Source organism: Schistocerca gregaria, chromosome 3 (assembly GCF_023897955.1).
Source record: "Schistocerca gregaria isolate iqSchGreg1 chromosome 3, iqSchGreg1.2, whole genome shotgun sequence".
Taxonomy (NCBI): domain Eukaryota; kingdom Metazoa; phylum Arthropoda; class Insecta; order Orthoptera; family Acrididae; genus Schistocerca; species Schistocerca gregaria.
Window position 1 is genome coordinate 731,262,711 of NC_064922.1, and position 14,979 is coordinate 731,277,689.

Genomic DNA, 14,979 nt, shown 5'->3' on the forward strand with positions numbered 1-14,979 from the left:
AACGTACTTTGCCGTAATATATAAAGTCTATAATTTCCATTCAGTTCTGCAGAAAATTGTTGCATCTGACAATGAAATAATACGTGCGATTTCGGAAGTTTTACTATTTGTACGACCGGTTTCTTCATGTGCTCCGCATCTGCAAAGTTAGCACAAAGTGCATCTTGATGTACAGAACAATGAATCCTGTCCCTTGATCATTCTAAATTTTCCTCTTTCATTGTCAATTAAAACTCTAAAATCATTCTTCATCGTACTGTAGTAGTACTCGTTGGTTATGCAACTGCAACACTGAGATTTCTCATCCCTCTCTTCTCTCACTCCCACTTTTTATTAAAGGCTTCTGATGACGTGCTGCCAGCCGGCCTTTGTGACCGAGCGGTTCTAGGCGCTTCAGTCTGGAGCCGCGCGACTGCTACGGTCGCAGGTTCGAATCCTACCTCGGGCATGGATGGGTGTGATGCCCTTAGGTTACTTAGGTTTAAGTAGTTCTAAGTTTATAAGTAGGCTGTTTAGTTTTTTTTATTGGTAACGCCGCCGCCACGTAGCGCTCTGTATAAAAATCACTGGCTGTGCCGTGTGCAGTCAGTGGCTGGTTTGCATTGTTGTCTGCCATTGTAGTGTTGAGCAGCGGCAGCTGGATGCTAACAGCGCTTAGCGTTGCGCAGTTGGAGGTGAGCCGCCAGCAGTGGTGGACGTGGGGAGAGAGATGGCGAAGTTTTGAAATTTGTAAGAATTGGTGTCATGAACTGCTATATATATTATGACTAGTGAGGTAAATACATTGTTTGTTCTCTATTAAAATCTTTCATTTGCTAACTATGCCTATCAGTAGTTAGTGCCTTCAGTAGTTTGAATCTTTTATTTAGCTGGCAGTAGTGGCGCTCGCTGTATTGCAGTAGCTTGAGTAACGAAGATTTTTGTGAGGTAAGTGATTTGTGAAACGTATAGGTTATTGTTAGTCAGGGCCATTCTTTCGTAGGAATTTTTGAAAGTCAGATTGCGTTGCGCTAAAAATATTGTGTGTCAGTTTAAGCACAGTCGTGTATAAATTGTTCAAAGGGGATGTTTCATATGTCGACCCTTAGCCAAGGATACCTCACTGGAATCTTCTGATTTTTTTCTTGTAGTTTGTGTAATTAGTGTAGCTTTTGTTTATTGCTAGCGCGTAATCATAGAATTTCCTTTGTAGTTGCAGTCTTTCATTGTTGTACAGTAAAACAGTTGTGGCATGCATGTAGTTTTGCACAAAGTATTTCGCAGCTGCGCTTGCAATAACCTAGATATTATTTTCAGTGATATGTTAATGTGTTCTCTTATTTTTGCTTTTCAAATTGTGCTTTTTTTGTGTTGTCGTGTGAAATATTGTGACAATATTGGCGTGTGAAAAACGTAATACTAGGCTCCAAAGTAAACTGAGAAATGACAGTGAAGACGAAAGCAGTGTGTTAGCGCCACCATGTAATGAATTAACTAATGTTCAAAGTAGTAATTTGGTAATTGTGCATAGGGAAATGGAGCGGGTTGCAAATAATGGTGTAGGCAGTGAAACAATTAGTGAACAGGAAAGCGTTATCGATCGATCGGTCGGCAACAGTTCGCCTCAGGATTCCGAAATGACAGGACACAATATTGCAAATACTGTACATTCAGGTTTTGCGTCCTCACCGTTTTCTCAAATAAGTCAAGACACATTTTCTGTTTTTCAAACTGCGAATATTGCCGGTGCAAATGCATTACCGAATAGGACTAAGGAACATGTTTCAGACACCAGTGCATTGTAATTACAATTAATGCAACAAATGGGACAAAACCTTCAAAAGTTAGACACAACGCTTGAACAAAATCAGAAACAAATGGGACAGAATCTTCAAAAGTTAGACACAATGGAACATATCCTTCAACAGTTAGACGCAATGGAACAAAATAAGAGACAAACACAGCAAAAGCTTCAAAAGTTAGACACCACACTTGACAAACACGTGAAGATTTAACTAATGAGTTACATAACATCGAATCGAAATGTCAAAAAGTCTGTAATGACGTAAAAACACAAATTTGTGAGCATTTCCACCTATTTTTTCGCGGCATGAAAATGCATTACAGAATCACGAAGCAGCCATAAAAGAACTGCAAACTATTGTTCATGAAAATCATGAGACCTTGCAAGCTAAAATTGACCTAGTTGCATCTACCGATTCGGTTACGCAACTTGCAAAAACTCAAGCGAACTTAAAGGACACAGTAGATACTCTGAAAATTGGTTCAGAAAGACACACAGAGGAAATAATTTCACTGTCGGATAAAGTAGCCGAACTTTCAGATCAGTTCACTAACTTATCTACGAAGGTAGATGATGATCTGAATGACACAAAACCTGTAGCCTTCACTGACACTGAAGAGTATGAACAAATTAGGAAATTCAAACAGAATCAAAATCAAATCAACACATAGTACAAAAGAGAAATGCGGGAAGTACAAGATCAGTTGGCTCAAGTAATACAAGAATTACATATTTCAGAGGACACTCGCGCCCCAGCATGAGAAGAGGGACATAGCAATACAGAACAACCACAAAATAATAACACAGGGCATTTCGGAAATCATGATAGTAATTGGCAAGGTGCACCGAATTTTGAGATGGAACCGCCGATACGACGTAACAATGACCGATATGCTACCCGCCGACACGATGATTTTGACTATAAGCTGTTCATTACTGCACGAAAATTCAAAACATTTAAGAATTCTGGCAACGACATTCACCCACAAGCGTGGCTCCATCAATTCTCTCATTGTTTTCCTCCCAACTGGTCATTAGAACACAGATTAGAATTTATGTGTGGCTACTTAGAGAATGAACCAGCTGTAAGAATGCGATCGGTCATTCACGATTGCCACAGTGAAGGAGAATTTTAGCATGCCTTCCTCTCAGCATATTGGTCCCAAGCCACACAAGACCGAGTGAAACATAGCATCATAATGATGAAACATTTCGAACAATCTGAATTTTCCAGTCTTGTCAAATATTTTGAAGACATGTTACATAAGAATCAGTATCTTTCAAACCCATACAGCCCCTCAGAACTCATCCGCATTTGCTTAATCAAATTACCTGAACATTTACGACAGATTATTTTAGCAGGACGATGCAAAGACGACATTGAAGCTTTTCAGGGACTGTTACAAGAACTGGAAATTGACACTGACAATCGCGGAACGCGAAAACAGGAACACAACAATTACAGGTCACACCTGTCACAATTCCGCGATGACAGAAATAATACACGACAAGGCTATTCGTACAACGTAAATCATGACCAAAACGGACACCACCCGTATGACAACCGCTGGCAGAGTAGTAATTATTACAGGGAAAGATCACCTCTCCGCGGTAATGACTATCACAGAGACAATCAGAGAAACAGACAATATGGAAACCAAAATAATTATTATCAAGGGAGACGGAATAACTTAAGACGCAACGGTCCAGCGCGCAGTTACGATTCAGGGAGAAATTCTCTTCCACGTGACCAACAAGAAAGAAACTATGGAATATACCGACATGACCACACGATATGATCGGAACGACAGACCTGAATTGCAGCAGAACTGGCGGGATTCAAACAGAGCAGGGCCCTCTCGACAAGGTGAATTCTTAGAAGTTAGGTCTCCTAATCCCATTAACGACTCGCGCCAACAAAGACACAATAGGCAATGACTCATACCGCTGGCAGCCACAAAACGTACGCATGAAACTGACGACACAGCTGCCGTAGCTAGTAATTACGTAAAAATGGAAGACATTAGGGACATCTTACTCCAGGAACAGGACGTAAAACATAACATCATTGCATATCCTGTGATTCACATTACTGTAAATGACGTAAAATTTACGGCAGTACTTGACTCAGGCAGTCCCATTTCAGTAATTAGTGAAACAGCTTTTCGTAAATGCAGCAAATCGAAAGATTGCCCCACACTTCCGTTAAGCAAGATTAAATTACAAGGTGCAGTCATTGGAAAAAGTGTAGATGTACGCCAACAAACCAACTTAGAATTCTTTTGTCAAAGCCACAGCTTCTCTATGAATTTTCTTATTGTTCCATTATTGTCGACGGAAATTATACTGGGAGTAGACTTTTTGAATGAAAACAAAGCAATCTTAAACTTTCACGATGCTGAAATAAGTTTAGAGAAAGAAGGTAAGTCAATAGCTTTGAAATTTGAAGATTGGCTCTCAAACCATGACGAGGAAATTAATCGGCTTTACCTTCTGTTAGACAACAGTTCGGAATTTTCTACGGAACTACACACTAACAGTCGCTCTGCAAGTACTGACAGGGATGATATCGATGGCACAATTGAAACTAATGAGTTAATTCAGAATAAAATTCAAACAATTGAGAATCGTAATGACACTGATAGGACCTTTTTGAGATTTTACAAGCACATTCCACAGTTTTTACTCACAAAACAGGAACAATCAAGGGATTTCAATACCAATTTCGTGTTCGTGAGCATACTAAATTTTGTGTTAGACCATACGTAATTCCAGCACATTATAGGGACCGTGTTAGAACAGAAATACAATCCATGCTTGACGGCATTATTGAGCCTGCAGTAAGCTCATACAACAATCCATTACATGTTGTTGAGAAGAAAAATGGATCGATCAGGCTTGTCTTAGATTCGAGACAAATCAATACTATCATCATTCCTGAAACAGACAGGCCGCAAAAGTTGGAAGAACTTCTTCAAAATTTTAATTGTGTAAAAGTGTTGTCTTCCATTGATCTCAGATCCAGCTTTTATCAGATCGAACTTCATCCAGAATGTAGAAAATACACAGCTTTCCTTTGTTTCGGCGTTTGTTATCAGTTTCGGAACTTCCTTTTGGTTTGAACATTTCCTCGGCAGCATTCATTCGCGGGCTAAATTCCATATTAACTGAGCTCTTAAAACGTCACATCACCTTATATGTGGACGATATTCTGATAGCAGAAGCCTCATGGGAACAACATAATCGCATCCTCAACAGCGTGTTACATATTTTTGCAGAATCTGGAATTACAGTTAACTTGGAAAAGTCTGAATTCGGTAGGACAAAAGTGAAGTTTTTGGGACATATTATTTCTTCTGAAGGCATCCAGCCGGATCCTGAAAAGTTAGAAGCAATCAGAGCCATTCCAATTCCATCCACAAAAAAACAAGTCCGCAGTTTTCTAGGTCTCGTAATTTTTACCGTCGTTTTCTGAATATGCAAATTCTAGTTACACCAAAACTTTGTTCTCTCACTGGAAAAAATACTATTTGGAACTGGGACGAACAAGCACAGTTGGAATTCAATTCTTTGAAAGAATCATTACTTAACGCGCCAATACTAGCTCATCCAGATCTCTCACAAGATTTTTGCCTTAGCACGGATTCTTCTAAAGTCGGTCTTGGTGCCCATTTATTTCAAGAAGCCATAGAAAATGACATTACTGTTTAGAAAACCATTGCTTTTGCTAGCCGAGTTCTAACAAAATCTGAAAAAAATTATTCCGTTACTGAATTAGAAGCTTTAGCTATCGTTTGGGCATTTAACAAATTCCGTTTCTTTCTTTATGGTAAGCACGTAAAAGTATACAGTGACCATCGTGCATTACAATTTATTATGTCTTCAAAATTAAATCATGACAGGTTAAAACGTTGGGCATTGTTTCTGCAAGAATTCCACTTCACAATAGTCTACATTCCCGGCAAGGAGAACATTGTTGCGGACGCACTGTCACGCGCACCGGCTGGGCTTGAGAAAAGTAACACAGAAAGCAACCTCGAGAGAAATTTCAGTATTCTTTACATCCAGAAAGTCGCCTTTGAAAACTTCATCACCACATCTTTAAAGGACATTGCTCATGAACAAAATAAAGATCCGATTTGGAAAGACATCAAAAGTAAATGGCATGAAAAGACACACACACAGATTCGGCATTATTATCTGGTTAGAAACAACATACTGTTCAAACGATGCACTGTTGATGACAAGCTATGGGTACTTTGCATTCCAGGCGATTTTGTTAATAAGCTCATTTGGTACATTCATTTCAGCTATGCACATTTTGGTCCACGAAAATGTTATCATATTCTTCGAACGACTTGTTATTTTAACAATATGGAAAAGAGAATTCGAAGAGTCTTGTCTATTTGTAAACTTTGTCAAAAGGCGAAACCATCTACTGTCTCTCATCGTGCTCCACTGTTTCCTATCATTCCTTCTAAATTAAAAGAATTTGCTGCTGTTGATCTCTTGGGACTGCTTGTCAGAACATCTAATGGATTTTCGTACGTTCTAGTCGCTGTTGAACTTACTTCAAAATTTGTTACTTTCACTCCGTTACGTAAAGCCACTGGACGGTCTGTATCCAACGCCTTTGTTAAAAATTTCTTACGTGAAGTTGGACACGTTAGTAAAGTAATTTCAGATAACGGACCGCAATTCAGATCTGCTGTTTGGTCACGCATGCTTCGTAACCATAAAATCAAATCTGTTTTTATTTCATTGTACTCACCACATTGTAATCCGTCTGAACGGATTATGAAAGAAATCAATAAGCTTTGCAGACTTTATTGTCACAGAAAGCATCAGCATTGGGACAGATATTTACACTTATTTCAAAACGAGCTGAATGGAATGCCTCATGACTCCACTGCTTTACCACCTGTTCTTGTACTGAAGAATAAAGAACCACGAAACAGAATCAGAGAGCTTGTACCTTTTCCGAATACACGTAAACTTCGACACAAAGACATAATTGATTTGGCTATTAAAAATATAAATTCTGCTGCAGACAAAAGGAAAAAATTACACGGTAAAGCAAATGCAAAGAAATTATATATTGGTCAGAAAGTTCTCATTAAAGCTGATCCATTGTCACATAAGAAGAAACACTTGAGTCACAAATTCTTTCTAGTTTACAATGGACCTTACAGAATCCGACGTATACCACATGATAATTGCATTGAAGTTGAAACTCTGCGTACTAGGAAGAGTAAAGATTTACACCACATTTCACATGTAAAACCGTTTATTGAAAGATAATCGGCTTTTTAACTTTGTCTTTGCCATAAAACATTTCACTTCACATTTCTAGTATGCTTTGTCACACTTAGAAACTGTTAACATGTAACAATGTTTTGAAGTTCACTATCCAGTTTAGAACCTACAGAACATATTTAGACAGTATTTACGAGTGCATTGTTATAGTGAACAGACATCACTGTGTTATTTCGTGTGTACATTCTTGCTTGTTATTTGCACGATTACGTAACGACTATAAGGCTCACATACTTAGAACATTTACCAGTATTGCTAATGAGATTTTAATGCAACATTTTGGTTTACTTGAAAATACATTTTGGATTTAAAGTACTTTCTGTGAGATACCAGACGATACAGTGGTTAGTTTATGTGACAGCTACACGATTTTATCACGACGTTACTAATGAGTGACAATTTACATTGTTGCTTTTGCAGTTTATCTGTTTTATATCTGCAGAGTTTTTCTGAATTTTTCTTGAAAGTAAAACACGTTTTAGTAGTAACGTTTGTGGTATAGCTACAATGAGACAGCCTTTTCTGTAGCACAACAATACGTACAGTACAGTACTTACTTCATCATGGCAATAAGCGTAATAACTAAGATATCTATACGCAAAGCATTTCAATTTCGTTTATCATGAGGTAAGTACATTGGCTTCTGCAGAACTTAGCTTTCGGAGGAAAATAACTACAACACTTCCACAGAGATTGTCTTGCAGCAAGACGCACATTTAGCGCTACAGGACACGCATTAAACTATTTATTTTTCAACATATTTGAATTACAAAGAAAGTTTTCCATGATACATTTCATTCCATTGCTGTAATCTGTAACACCTGAGGATATAATTACATTAATCCTCAGGGGGGTACACGCTTACTTTGTGTACCATGTGTTTGGCAAGCACAAGGAGCCCTAGCTAATATGGTATTTGTTTATACAACTTTACACATCGGTACCATATTTCTCTAACACAGAATTACACAGCTATCTGATCATTTAACTGAGAGAGACAAACATTCATTTTACTACATCAGTGACAGATGTTTACGTAATTACACAGTTGGATAACTTCACACTTACGAAATCGTATTTTGTCTGTACTTTGTGAACTGTTCATATTTTTTCGGAACCATTGTGATCCTATGAGAGCTTTGAATGACATATTTGGTATGAGAATATGATTTTTAAAGTACGTTAGAGGTAGATAACACTTTTGACATGAGCAGAGAATTTTTTTTAGGTTTTGAAATTATTGCCCAAAGCTATGACGTTTTTGCGATTTGACTGAGGTGTTATGATATTATTACGACGACGATGTGAATTATGCTGCTGAGGTATGTTTAAGCTGATGTTATATGAATTATTTGGTTATGCTACGTATCTGTTGTGATGAAATATTGAAGAAGTGTCGACGAATATATATGTGTGTAATAAGGTAAGAAATAATGAGTAGTGGTTAGGGACTCTGATTTGTGAAAAAGGATGTTGGAAACCGAGAATCGTACTTTAAGAGTTATGAAATGAGTGTATATGCGTGAATGTATCACTGTGCTGGCGAAATTTTTTTGGACACAATTATATTTAAATGATTTTATTTCTACATATTTGTAACGCAAATTCTTGACCTGTGAATTTTTTTATATGAGACTGCCACTGTAGCGGAAACTGGTGTCGTAAATACTTCGATAAGACAGTTAAGTGACCACCTGCATGTAATGCGACGTGGGCACCCAGCTGCGCGACAACCACCTGACAAAAGAAAGCCATTAGTGTGTGCCTGTCAGAGGCACAGGTGGAGAAAAAAAAAAGGGGTCATTATCCTCGCTATTGAGATTCCTTTGTAGAAAGCATCGCAAATACTACATGCCCAAACTTGAAAACATATGATTACACTGTGGAGCTCTTAATTTATGATATTTACTAAAATGTCTAATGAAACGACGAGAAACATTTCATGGCTATTGTCCTGCTAGTTGAGAGAAATGCCATGTGGCTTGCTTTATGCATTTATTTACTCATTTTGTTTAATATCTAGTTTCTAACTGCACTGAAGCATTGGTTAAAATAAATTTTATGGATGTACTAATATAAATATTTTATGCCTACAGATCCAGTAAATAATAACTTTATGATGTACTTAAAAAAAACGAAGTAGCACAAAAAGACATTACCCTTCACAGAAATTGCATACAGAACTGTCTTTACAAGTACATGGTAATATTTTTTTTACAATAAATTTTTGTGGTGCACCACTTTAATTGCATAGACATTAAGATGTGAATAGACATTGTCCTTATCTGCAATGTTGTCTTTAGTGTAACATTTTTTCTGATTGAGCTTTGTCATGTTTAGGTATAAGTTATAGCATTTGCTGCAGCTGTTTGACATTCATAGTGCTACTGAATGTCAGTTTGTATTACTAGGTTAAGCCAATTTTATTACTGATTTATTTTTCTTGTTTGCTGCGCATTGCCTTATATTAGTTGTAATATTGCTGCCTTTTTTGCCAATTTCCATTTTTTTAACATTGCTGTTTGTGTAAATTGTTTTGTGCTACTGCATTGCTCGTCCCTTAGTTTAGTATCTGAGCTCAGTAGATTTAAGTTAGCTTAAGAGGTGGTAGACTATATAAGAAACTAACTATGATGAATTGGAAGAAAAGCATTGAAAAGCTAGAAGGAAATGATTTGGCCAAAAAAAGTAGTGTATAGTGGAGAAAAACTATTTTTGAAAGAGGATGTGAACAGAATACAGAAAGCAGGTTTAGATAGGACTTTTTGGGAATAATGATGAACTAAGGGAGATCTCTATGCAAAATACTGCAGTAAAACAAACCCTGTCCTTTCAGATTATCCCTCTATGTGTTTATGTACCCTTGTGTATTTGTCTTTTTCCTGTCTTTATGTGTTTAGCTAATAAGATTTATGTTGTAGAATTTTTCAAATACTATGTTATTTTCTTTGTAAATATGTTCAGACATTATTTATTGTGTTTTGTTTTAATGCTCATGTGTGAAGTTGGTGTTTCAAAAGTTATTCTGATCTTTTATGTATGTACTTATGTCGTAATTTTTGTAACACTGATGTATTTGCTATTTCGATTATTTTGTAAAGCCTGTACTACTGAAAATGTTATCTGTAGTGTTATGTTCTTTAAAGATGTATTTTGTACCTTTGTTATTGCATTCTTATGTTATAAAATTGTAATTGACACCAGTTCATCAAATTAAGTAACTTGTAAATTACATTTCACTCCACATGTTTCTGTTGGTCATAGTATATGGACAATATGTGAGAAGTAGGGACTGATAGTGTTTGCACATTTGTTAATAACTCAGTAAGGGACTGGATAACAGCATTGCTGGTTCTAAGGAAATTTCAAAAACAATTTTTCTGAGTGCACAAGTGGTGGTTATGGACATGTTATATTATCCGCAAGACTCTTCAATGGTGATTGTGCGCCTGCACAGTCAAACAGATGGCTGCTGGCTATCTCTACAAGGACTACAGTGGGTCTACACCTTTGATGACCTACCAATACCATTATTTCTACAAGGACTGCAGTGGGTCTGCACCTCTGGTGGCCCACCAATACCGTAATCTCTACCAGGACTACAATGGGTCTACTCTGTGACGACCTACCTACCAATATTCTTCAAAACTTCGACTGACTCTGCTGTGGGTTTGCTCTGTTGTGGCCGATTACCTGTCTGCATGTCAAGAGTCAGCACTGTCTTTTCGTTGGAAGGACAACACTACTTCTTCAAGACTGCATGGAAATCCAGTACTTCCGTGTGCATTTTCTTTTATTGCTCATACTTTGAAAAAAACACTGCAATTTTACTATGATGAACGATCAGGACTGTCTTTATGGACTGTGAGAGAATTTTAGCTTTTGACCAACATTGTATCGATAAGTGTGTGCATTTCATTTCTTTGTCATTGTAATTATGAAAAAATTTTTCAAATCTGTATTGGCCACTGCCCAAAACAATTTGTAAATTTTTTTGTGGGGAGCATGGGGGCTATGTAAGTAGGCTGTTTAGTTTTTTTTATTGGTAACGCCGCCGCCACGTAGCGCTCTGTATAAAAATCACTGGCTGTGCCGTGTGCAGTCAGTGGCTGGTTTGCATTGTTGTCTGCCATTGTAGTGTTGGGCAGCGGCAGCTGGATGCTAACAGCGCGTAGCGTTGCGCAGTTGGAGGTGAGCCGCCAGCAGTGGTGGACGTGGGGAGAGAGATGGCGGAGTTTTGAAATTTGTAAGAATTGGTGTCATAAACTGCTATATATATTATGACTAGTGAGGTAAATACATTGTTTGTTCTCTATTAAAATCTTTCATTTGCTAACTATGCCTATCAGTAGTTAGTGCCTTCAGTAGTTTGAATCTTTTATTTAGCTGGCAGTAGTGGCGCTCGCTGTATTGCAGTAGCTTGAGTAACGAAGATTTTTGTGAGTTAAGTGATTTGTGAAACGTATAGGTTATTGTTAGTCAGGGCCATTCTTTCGTAGGAATTTTTGAAAGTCAGATTGCGTTGCGCTAAAAATATTGTGTGTCAGTTTAAGCACAGTCGTGTATAAATTGTTCAAAGGGGACGTTTCAAGTTCTAGGGGACTGATGACCTCAGATGTTAAATCCCATAGTGCTCAGAGTCATTTGAATCATTTTGACATGCTGCTAGACTGCCTCGTTTCGTGCAAACAACAGCCGGACCTGTGTCCCTTATTCATACCACAAATAAATAATGAAGAGTAAACAGCGCTGAACGGAAGAGAGGTCTACACACTGTTAGGGGTGCTGAACTAAAGGCGGCTTTAATGAGTTTTGTTCAACCTCCTTAGCCAAAGGTGTGGTGTGAGATGAATCACGTGTTGCACTCTCCCTGGTAACATGATCCTGTTCCGCTCTCCCATGCCATGTTTTAGACTGTCACAAGCTGTGCATAGGGCTTTCTTGGTCGCCTCTCCTCATCTCTAGGCACCAATGTATGCCAACATTTAGCAATTAACCTCTTCTACTACTATGGATTGTTATATATATAATATTTTCAGTGTGTGGGGCTAGCAGCCACAGGTGATGAACGATGAACCACATGTGCATGCACTGGCACACATTTATACAAAGAGCGAGAAAAAACGTGCACATTGTATACAGTAGTATACAATTAGCAAGCACACACAGTGTACAGTTATTCACATACAAGTGTACTGCAAATGTTTGGTAACTAGCATACTTAACCGACTGAATGGTAGTGGATCAACAACTTGGAACACAAAGCTGTGCGGAATTTGCAACACATTGGCCTGTTTCTGAAACAAAAACAGTGAACCATGATTACTGTTATATATGACTTCCAAGTTTCCTAAATAATCAGGACCTATGTGTTCGGTAGTCTATTCAGACCTGACCACACAGCTATGTCCACCCACGGTAGCTGAATGGTCAGCGTGACGGATTGGCAATCATCTGGGCAAAGGGGTTCGATTCTCGGCGGGGTTGGAAGATTTTCTCCGCCCCGGGACTGGGTGCTCTGCTGTCCTCTCATCATCCTATTATCCTCATCGACTGCAGGTCGCCGAAGTGGCGTCAAATTGAAAGACCAGCCCTCGGCGAACGGTCTGCCAGACTGGAGGTCCTAGCCATCCGATTAAACACAGCCTTGTTTTTATTTGGCCCCACAGTGGGTAAATATCTGAGAAAGGCTAGGGATCCACACTATCCAGACACACATCCTGGACTCTAATTTCAATGTGCTCTATGAGTGCTTGTGAGCGAAAAATCGACGTGCGAGATGAAGAGGTACCAGCCAACAGTGTAACATTTTCTGCACATAAGAAACCAAAGTCCCGTAAGCACAAGAAGCAGCTACCCAGCCACTCCCACGATGATTTTTACCGGATAACTTGTGCTACCTGCAGCCGGTATATTAACTTAGTAACACTGCCCGCCCCATCTTCAATTCTTACTGTAAGCAGTTTTTTTCCTCAGATGAGTTACCTCCAGAACGCCTCTTGCTCAAACTGCCAGATACTCTTTATACTGAAGCAGAACACTAATTACGGATAACAGCACTAGATAACTACCAGAGTGCGCAACTACCCGCTGAACACCATATCACGCAATCTGCTACCACAGAAATGATAACGATGCAGAGGTTAGGGAGTCGTAAACTACCGAGTCCACACATTTTTGCAGTTTATTTCCTCCAAGAATTTACATAAGGCACACGCTAGTAAACTGAGCTCATTTGATTATTAACTTAAGCACTTGTAACATAATTACTGAGCTATTTAAAAGCGCCAATAAAGAAATCAGTTTCTACAAACAATAAAATACGTTAAAGGCACAAGTATATAAAACATACAACATAAACACACAAAAAATTATTTAAAATCATCATCATCATCATCATTTAAGACTGATTATGCCTTTCAGCGTTCAGTCTGGAGCATAGCCCTCTTATAAATTTCCTCCACGATCCCCTATTCAGTGCTAACATTGGTGCCTCTTCTGATGTTAAACCTATTACTTCAAAATCATTCTTAACCGAATCCAGGTACATTCTCCTTGGTCTGCCCAGACTCCTCCTACCCTCTACTGCTGAACCCATGAGTCTCTTGGGTAACCTTGCTTCTCCCATGTGTGTAACATGACCCCACCAGCTAAGCCTGTTTGCCCTGACTGCTACATCTATAGAGTTTTTCTTTGATTTCCTAATTGTGGACGCCCTCCTGCCATTGTTCCCATCTACTAGTACCTGCAATCATCCTAGCGACTTTCATATCCGTAACCTCAACATTGTTGATAAGGTAACCTGAATCCACCCAGCTTTCGCTCCCATACAACAAAGTTGGTCGAAATATTGAACGGTGCACGTATAACTTAGGCTTGGTACTGACTTCCTTCTTGCAGAAGTTCGAAAATCGTATCTGAGCTCTCAGTGCATTAGCTTTCCTACATCTCGCTTCCAGTTCTTTCACTATGTTGCCATCCTGTGAGAATATGCATCCTAAGTACTTGAAACCGTCCACCTGTTCTAACTTTGTTCCTCCTATTTGGCACTCAATCCGTTTATATTTCTTTCACACTGACATTACTTTCGTTTTGGAGATTCTAATCTTCATACCATAGTCCTCACATTTCTGATCTAGCTCTGAAATGTTACTTTGCAAACTTTCAATCGAATCTGCCATCACAACTAAGTCATCCGCATATGCAAGACTGCTTATCTTGTGTTCACATATCTTAATGTCACACAGCCAGTCTATTGTTTTCAACAAATGATCCATAAATAATATGAAAAACAGTGGAGACAGGTTGCAACCTTTTCTTAGCCCTGAAACTACTCTGAACCACGAATTCAATTTACCGACAACTCTAACTGCTGCCTGAATATCCATGTAAAGACCTTTAATTGCTTGCAAAAGTTGGCCTCCTGTTCCATAATCTCGTAGAACAGACAATAACTTCCTCCTAGGAACTCGGTCATATACCTTTTCTAGATCTATAAAGCATAGAAACAATTCCCTGTTCCACTCATAACACTTCTCCATTATTTGCCGTAAGCTAAAGATCTGGTCCTGACAACCTCTAAGAGGCCTAAACCCACACTGATTTTCATCCAATTGGTCCTCAACTAATACTCGCACTTTCCTTTCAACAATACCTGAGAAGATTTTACCCACAACGCTGATTAAAGAGATACCTCTGTAGTTGTTACAATCTTTTCTGTTTCCATGTTTAAAGATTGGTGTGATTACAGCTTTTGTCCAGTCTGATGGAACCTCTTCCGACTCCCAAGCCATTTCACTTATCCTGAGTAGCCATTTAAGACCTGACATTCCACTGTATTTGATGAATTCCGACTTAATTTCATCCAACCCAGCTGCTTT